Below are 9,244 nucleotides of genomic sequence, written 5' to 3' on the forward strand. Positions count from 1 at the left end.
TTATCTATTCTTTCCTTAAAATAAATTAGAATATGTTACTGAAAATGGCAATGTCTAATATACTCCTTGTACCTCTTTTAAGGTTTGGGGAAAATAGGAAGTTGCCTAACTGAATTCCTGAATTTCTAATTTCTAAGTTCCATGTGGAAGGGCAGAATGGCCTTAAGGGAATAACCAACACATTGGCTTCCCCCTGAAAGTTTGCAACCCATTGGTGAGTGTAGAGAAAGTATGAGAAAAGAAAAAAAAATCAATTAAAAAATACTTTTACTGAAAAACCACTACAATGTTTAGAGCATTTTCCACCTGGAAAAACTCACTGAAGAAGATGGATTGCAGATGGATTTTCAACATGTTTTAATATAAGGTAGGAACATGCTTCAACAGAGTAAAAAGGAAAACATTCTGGGCTCTGAAATTGCCATGCATGAGGCCTTAGAGAACAAACCATATGGATTTTAGTTCTGTGAGGAAAGGGAAAAGTTAGAGTGCTAAAGCAATTCCTGAACATTGGAGGGGAAATTCCAGAGGATGGAAGGGAGCCTCCTCGGAAAGTTCATGCTGTCCTCATAGCTTGATGCTTGTGGAGGCGCAGAGAGAAAGCGGTCACCGGGCACACACGTACGAAGATGCTGTAGGCGGAGGGGCTGAAGCAGTCGTGTCTCCGAAGACTCTTCTGTGGCACGAGGACTGATTTGAGCAACAGCAACTGTGAAGGAGCAGAAACAAAAGAGCCTTTGGCCCAGCGTGGTGGCACACATCTTTAATCCCAGCACTTGGGAGGCAGAATATGAGTTCAAGGCCAGAATGAGACTACAGAGTAAACCCCAGGTAAGTCTGGGTTAGGGTAAGGCCCTGCCTTGAAAAATCAAAAACAAAACTATGAGCCTAGAGCTCTGTATCACCAAGTATCCTTTGTCTGCTCCTGTGAAGTGTGAAGGACTATTCTCATCACTGTGAGTAAATGTCTAGTAGAGCCACTAAAATGATGAAAACTTTGTTTTGGTGCATGTATCAAAGATGTCAGTCCATCATGGCAGTGTGGAGGAGCTCACATCACAGCCTTCAGGAAGCTGAGAAAGAGACATACAAGAAGGGACCAGGTGAAGGTATACTTCAAAAGACAAGCCTCCAGTGGCCAACTTCATTTGACTAGACCCTGTTCTTACTTTTCACTGCTTCCCAGTACTGCCCTCGTCTTGTGACTCCATCAAAAGATTAACCAATGGAAACGGTCGGGTCAGAGTCATTGTGCTGTAATGTGCTCTAATCGTCTCTGAGAACGCCACCATCACAGACACCCAGCTAGACATTTTATCACAGTGATGAGGATAGTCCTAATTCAGTTCACTACAAGGAAGGGTGAAGGTTGACTCCAAGCAAAGGTCCTCATGAAAACCTCACCTGTCTGGAGACTGAAACACAGGATCTACAAAACACACTTACAGCTAGTGGTTGTCTATCATTTCACAGCAGCTTACCAACCCTACGGCCACACGGACATCTGCTTTGTCTTATTACTGCTCCAAAAATGTCTTGCTTTCTGCTGAAGATGCTGTATGGGCAAAGTTCTAAACCACTTCTCCATAATTACTCATTTCTTGAGTGTCTCATCTGTGTATGAGATATGTATATTAGCAAGCTTTCATTTCTCTTTTTCTTGTTCACTTGTCTTTAGTTGTAATGGTCTCAGATGAGAAATCAGGAGGGGCCAGCGACATTATTTTCCTACTGTATATAGCAAAATACATGGATGCATGCATACAGACTCACAAATCAGGACAGTTAGGTAAAGTGAAAATTGGACATAAGATGCCAGAGAAAGAAGGGGCCTTTTAGACTAGGTTAGAAAATAGTTAGAAAGTATAGCATGCAACGAAACACGTGCATGAAGAACCCTGAGAAAGGTATAGTGGCTCATTCCTGTAGTCCTAGCACTGGAGGCCTGAGGCAGTATGTACTGAGTTTTGGAACAGCCATTGATACAGAGGTCCTGTCTCAAAAACAAACAAACAAACAAAAATAAATCTGCATGAATCCACTTACAGCTAAGAGCATATTGTGCATTTTGGCTTTCACAAACAACACAATTCCCCTGCTTTTGACCAAGAAAATTAATATCCAAGTTTGCCCATTCACCTTCTTTACTAGACTTTGATGAGAATGAGATTTTGATGCAAACAGAAAACAAGTTAACCTCAAAAGCTTCCCATACTTAAAAAAGAATCTAGAAGTTGATCTTGGTTTGATTCAAAGATGTAGAAGACTTGGCTAATGGTAGAGACCTCCCAAAGGGTCTTCTATGAAAGGGGACAACTTTTCTTTTGGCTATAGAGTCAAGTAAGTGTTAAACACTTAAAATTTTCATTAGCTCCTAATCATAACATTCCTAATAAATTGTACTTGCTGTTTAATCCCTGTAGTGGTTTGTGTCAGGTGTCCTCCATAAACCTAGGTATTCTGAATGCTAGGTTCCCAGCTGATGGAGATTTGGGGATTGACACCTCCAGGAGGGAGTGTATTGTTGGGGTCAGGCTTATGGGTGTTATAGCCAGTTTCCCCATACCAGTATTTGGCATACTCTCCTGTTGCTCTGGTCCACTTTATGTTGACCAGGGGGTGATGTCCACCCTCTGCTCATGCCACCATTTTCCCTGCCATCATGGAGCTTCCCCCTTGAGACTATAGGCCAAATTAAACCACCTTTTTTTCCCACAAGCTGCTCTTGGTTGAGTGATTTCTACCAGCAGTGAGAACCTGAGTGCAACAGTCCCTTACTCAGAAATGCAATCACAATAAGCCTACTTGTCTCACTCAACAGATTGATGGGCCCTTAGCTACTGACCTCATCTTCAGTGCTGTGGTTAGCACTTCTTAGGCATGTATTTTTGCTCTGAATAGAGAGTCCAATCGGGTCACTTTGAAAGTTAGGCAAAAAATATAGTTTAAGATCAATCAGCATCTCTAAACATTGCTTTTCAATATTGGTCATCTGTTCTGTTCAGGCCAAAGATACACCAAGGCAGAGGAACCTAGTCACATTGTTTTAAGTGGGTAGATTACATAATTGTAAGATTGACTTTAGGGCAAGTTACAAGTACAGAGTTTAGCATCTCACGGCAATAACATCAGAAAATTATCTGTGAGATCCATAAGAAATACTGACACAATTCTTTTCAATAGTTCATTCTCATGGATTGTTCTTATAGTTCATCTCCACCGCCTGCTTCCTCCTCCTGAGTGATAGGATTATAGGTTTGTGCCACCACACCTGGTTTATACTAGAGTGGTCATCACAACCAAGGCCCCATGTATATTTAGACAAGCACTCTACCAATTGAACTATATTCCCCACCCTGTCCATAGGTCGTTGAATTTATGAAATTTATTTTAGATTTTGGAACATGGATTACTGGCATATGTGAAGGGGAAAACTAAAGAAATTAAGAAATCATGCAGACATAATAGTCCTACCATTTGCATTTTTCTCATTTACTATCTCCAAACTGTAGGTTCAAAACCTTTCATTGAGTAGTAATGCCTAGTCCTCTCTCACCATGGAGAGTGAGAAACAAGGAGGACTGAGACAGAGGGCAGCTTGTATAGACTGTTAGAATGAAAAGGGAACTGAGAAGTGAATTATCTCTAAACTCTATTTTAAGATGATTTACTGAGACCTAGACATGTAAAGATCTTGTCCCAGGTCACAAGAGCTTCTTGGTGGCAGCATCAAGATTATGGGCCTCCACACTAAGAGCTTCCTCTTGTTCTGTGGCATTATCCCTTTGTCTAGATTAATGAAAGCATCACACTCATATAGCTGCATATTTCGTATCTGTAACAGCTAATATTGATTAAAGAACAGAGTTGAACAGTGACACTCAGATTCTTTGCATGGGTCACATTGCTGTATCAAAACTTTAGAGGGTCTGACTTTAAGGTGCTTAAATTTCTTTTCAAATTTACCACATGATACTGGAATTCTTTCTATATTAGCCTTGAACTATATTTGCTTCCACTTAATTCAATGGGCATGGTACTCAGCATACTGCAAGATAACCGATCCTCTATGTTATTAGATATGAACCTATATATAACCTATATTTCTAGCCAAGCAGAGATCCCAAAACACTGAGCAGGTGATCTGCAACACTCTTGCCAATAGCTTCTTTTTTCTTGTGGATACCTGGCCTCTTTTATGTTTGAAGTCAGTGACCCTAATAAGGGTAATGTCCTTTGCTACCATCCCAAGCATAAGCACTGTTGCTTCTTTCCTGTCTTAGGTTTAATGCATCCTCGGATATCTTAGGATCTTGGGAGATGCCTTGTTTGTCTCAGAATGCAACTGGCCTTCTCCTTTGCTCTCCAGTGTGAGACTTGATACAAAGCACTATATACACTTTCTTGGTATTTCTTTTTCTACTAGGATATTTTGCCCTCTAACTTTAAAACACCCATGGCGAAAATGTCAACAACTCTGTATTTATTCATTGTTTGGTCTGTAGATGATCCATGATTTCTAGACTAAATAAAAGACTATCAGTCTCCTCAGATGCTCAGCAAACCCATCCGCCCATTCACCGTATCATCCCTTCAGAGAACCAGAGTCGATTACAAGAAGTATCAGGACCCATGTGCTTCTGGATCCTTCAGTTATTCTGTACAAGAGACTTAAAAATTTTGGTACAGGCAAAAACCACTAAAGATCTGTTCAAAATTCATTCCTTCCTGGATAATACATATGGATACTCTGCCTTCAAGGAGGTGGGGTGAGCCTGCCCATTCTTTAAGGATAGCTAAGACTAATGGCTTCTATGAAAAAAAGAATTATTTTCAATGGTTTGATGGAAGAGAATCTTTCCAGTACAGAAACCTGACAAAGACCAGTCAGAAGAGCCTGTACTCTTGATACAGAATAATAAGAAGGGTGCCTTGCCTCCAAGATCTTCCCTCCCAACTATAGCCTCAGTATAATCATTGGGAAAACATTTGACAAATACAAATTAAGGGACATTTTACAAAACACCTTACTGTTCCTCATAACTGTCAAAGTCTGAGAAATGGGAGCACTCTAAAGGACCTTCACGTGATAGGAGCAAGTGAAATGTGGCAAGATATCTGGGTTCTTGCAGCAAAAATGAGATGATAGGTGAAAACTAAAGAAGGTAATATGAATAAAGCATGGACTATAGTTATTGATAATGGTTCATTACTAAAAGAAATTAGGTAAGGACATGTAGTAGTCCTCCATTCTGTCTACTTTTCTGTAAACTGAAAAAAAGACATAATATTCTAAAATGAAAATTTTCTCTTCAGAAAACTGATAATCGGGGGTATGTTTAGGGTGAGACATGCCAGTTTTGTGTATGATTACCATAGTATTCCGTTGATTCTGATGTCGACAATTCAGAGGCTTTATTTTGGGAAACCTGTCTACTCTGAAAGTTATCATCCTTGTCCACGAATTGGACTTAGTAATAACATGGGCCCTTAGATTTCTTACAGAACTTTTGGGCAGTTTCAGCTGCAGACAACTTTAGAACTCACTCACTATACCTCTGTCTTCTAATATGGTAGCCTCCTGCCACATGTGGCTATTCAGACAGATTAAATGAAATAAAAAGTTAAATTCCTATAGATTTTAGTAGTACAAAGTCACATGTAGCTAGTGAGTACTGTGTCAGATAGTGCCGATCCTAAGCATTGCTATCAGTGCAAATGAGCACTCCTTGCTTAAATAGCTCTGAACTGGGTCCCAATGAGAATTATCAAAGGATGATTAGTAAGTCACCAATGAATCATATGATCAAGATTTATTTTGTAGAGTATGTCCAGTGATCTTTCTTGAATGTGTGCTTGTAGCTTGGAATTTATTTATTTTTGTTTCTCTGAGTTGCAACCAAGTGACCAGATGCTACCTTTTCTCTAAGTACTCTGTAACTCCTAAGATTTATGGATGTCAGCCCCAGGAGATAGCTGAGCACTCAAGTGGAGATTTCTTTAATCTCTCTCTCTCTCTCTCTCATCCAGTGATGCTTCTCTTATTGAAGACTTGGATTGGATATAAAATTATAAATCTCAAACTCAGTGAGACCATTAAGTACATGCTCAGAAATTCATATTGTTAGAGAGCTTCCCTGGTTATTGCTACAGAGCTTTTTGTTATTAAGTAGAAACTTTGTCTGGATACATTATGTGTTGGCACCATCGTTTCGCTCCTCCGTGTCCCACTCCACTGAGGACCCTCCTTAGTGGGACTGCTGATATTCATCATAAAGTTGTGGGTTATGAGTTGTGAGAGCAGCAGTCAGTCACTATAGAGGGGTGATGCTTGTGGATACTCCCTCCTACTCCGTGGCTCTTACAATCTTTCTGCCACCTCTTCTGCAAAAGTCCCTGAGTTTTGGTTGGTGTGCTACAAGTCTATTTTAGTGTTGAGTTCTCAGCAGCTTGTGGGTTTCTGCTTTGGTGCATTTTGAGTGTCCTCAGTGTTTGTCAGGCTCACTGTGGTAGCAGCATTCTTGCTCATCTCACCAATCCCTCTGTGGTTTCATCTGGGCCCTGGTTGCTCTTCAAGGGGTGGTTCATTTGCAGACAGGGAGTAAGCGATATTTCCTTCTCTTGTTGATAGATTCTTTTTGTTGCCCTTGGTTCTCACTGCTTTCTGAAAGGGAAAAACAGATTCTCCAATGGAGAGTGAGATCAGGATAGGTTAAAGGGGATAAGCATTGTTAATTTAGGGAGATTTTGATGGGTATTACTTCACTTTTGGCCAAAGTCTAGTGGGAGCTTCTCACTGGAATCCATAATCTTGGTCTCCATAGCATTCTGACTTGGTTCCAAGTTCCAGCAATGGGTTCCTTTCCACTGAGTAGACCTCTTAGCCAGTTAGAGAGCCGCTGGTTACACACCTAGGTCGTGTGCCACTATTGTGCAGTTGTGCACATCTTGTCAGGCTGGTTGCTTGCATATAGCAGTGTCCCTTGCTTGCTCACAATGTTGTTGGTCATTTTCCCCCAGCAGCTTATGTAGCACTTTTCAGCCCTGTACCAGTTAACCATATGGGAGCTGCTTTCCTTCCAGATTTGGCTGCATCTCTTGAGAATATCGGCAACATGTGGTGTCTTCAGCAATAGGGTCTTACCTTTACTTCAGGTGGGTAATCACATGTTTTAACAGATGCCTGTCTTGTTTTGGGGAGCCCGTAGGTCTCTTCAATCAACAGCTCAATGTGGTTTGTAACCAGTTTCTGGTACTAGGAGTTACAAACCAGGGTGAAATATTTTAGGGTTAGGCTTCATTCCATGCTCTCCAGGGTTCTTCTTACCAGATCCCACCATCCTCCCATTGAGGGTTCTATCTTTTAGGCTCCTAGTTCTGTATGGTACCAGCTCATTTTGGATTTGGTTTTGTATATATCTCACCATATGTATATATAATACTATAATACTATAATATATATAATATACTATAACATATATAATATATACAAAATATGTATTATAATATATATATAACATATATAATGAAAACACTCAAGAAAGAAGTTAAGAAGGACATGAGAAGATGGCATTTCCCTACTCCTGGATAGGTAGAATTAATATTGGTGAAAATAGCAATTCTACCAAAAGCAATATACAGATTCAACACAATACTAATAAAAATCCCAGTATCATTCTTCACAGACATAGAAAAAATAATCTCGAAATCCAAATGAGGGCTGGAGAGATGGCTTAGTGGTTAAGGCATTTGCCTGCAAAGCCAAAGGATCCTGGTTTGATTCTCCAGGACCCACGTAAGCCAGATACACAAGGGGGTGCATGTGTCTGAAGCTCGTTTTCAGTGGCTGAAGGCTGTGGCACTCTCTCTCTCTCACTGTTTCTCTCTCTCTTAAATAAATAAATAAATAAATAAATAAATAAATAAATAAATAAATAATATTTTAAAAATTTATATGAATGGAAGAAGGCCCTATATATCCAAAAATATCCTCATCAAAAGAAACACCTCTGGAGTTATCACCGTACCTAATCTATACTGCAAAGCCATAGTAACAAAGACAGCACAGTGCTGGCATAAAAGCAGACATATCAACCAATGGAACAGAACTGAAGACCCAACCCTTAGTTCCAATAACTACAACTACTTGACATTTGACAAAGGTGCCAACAAAATACACTGGAGAAAACACTGCATTTTCAACAAATTACTGGAAAAATTGGATTAACACATGTAGAAAAATGAAACTAGACCCACTTCTCTCACTGTGCAAAAAAAAAAAAAAAATCAACTCCAACTGAATTAAAGACCTCATTTAAGATGTGAAACTCTCAAACTACTGGATTAAAAAAAGAAAAAGTAGAGGGAACTCTCCATGACATAGGAATGTGGAAAGAGTGCCTGAATGATAGCCCAGCAGCCCAAGAAATTAAATACTTACTCTGCCAGTGGGATCTCATTAAGCTAAAACTTTTGCACAGACAAACATACCATACACAGAGCCAACAGACTGTCCACGAAATGAAAGAGAATCTTCACAAGATATACCACAGACAGATGCCTAAAACTAGAATATACAAAGAACTAAAAAAACTAAGCAATAAAAAAAAAAATCAGAACATCTACTAAAAGATGATACAGAGAACTGAATAGGGAGCTTTCACAGGAAGAATTACAAATGGCTAACACTCCCCTAAGACAATATTCAACATTCTTAACCATAAAGGAAATGCAAATTAAAACAACTATGAGATTCCACCTTACTCCAATCATTAAAATTATCAAATGACAATAAATGTTGGCAAGGATGTGGGGAAAGAGGAACACTCATTCATTGCTGGTGGGAGTACAAACTCATACAACCACCATGGAAATCAATATAGAGACTCCTGAAAAAGATGAAAATAGAGCTACCAACTGACCTAGTCATTCCTCTATTGGGCATCTACCATAGAGGCTCCACTCTTCACCAGAGAGTTATTTGCTCAACTTTGCTTATAGCTGCTTCTATATTGTGCTAATTCACAATAGCTAAGAACTGGAATCAACCCAGATGCCTATCGTTTGATGAATGGATAATGAAGATGTGGTACATGTACACAATGGAGTTCTACTCAGCAGCAAGGAAAAAACAATATAATGAAATCTGTAGAAAAATGGACAGATTTGGAACAGATCATATTAAGTGAAATCGCACAAGGACAGAAAGACAAACTTTGCATGTTTTCCCTCATCTATGGATCCT

General features: G+C 39.6%; 1 long non-coding RNA gene across 1 annotated transcript in view; it reads right to left on the bottom strand.

The window, feature by feature from the left end:
* Positions 1–416: 416 nt before the first annotated feature.
* LOC123453267 overlaps positions 417–9,244 on the bottom strand; it is a 12,421-nt gene continuing 3,593 nt past the window's right edge. Inside the window, exon 3 of the long non-coding RNA XR_006632719.1 lies at positions 417–709. This is a non-coding gene — a long non-coding RNA (uncharacterized LOC123453267). The remainder of the gene's footprint in view (positions 710–9,244) is intronic.

Source organism: Jaculus jaculus, chromosome 1 (genome assembly GCF_020740685.1).
Source record: "Jaculus jaculus isolate mJacJac1 chromosome 1, mJacJac1.mat.Y.cur, whole genome shotgun sequence".
NCBI lineage: Eukaryota > Metazoa > Chordata > Mammalia > Rodentia > Dipodidae > Jaculus > Jaculus jaculus.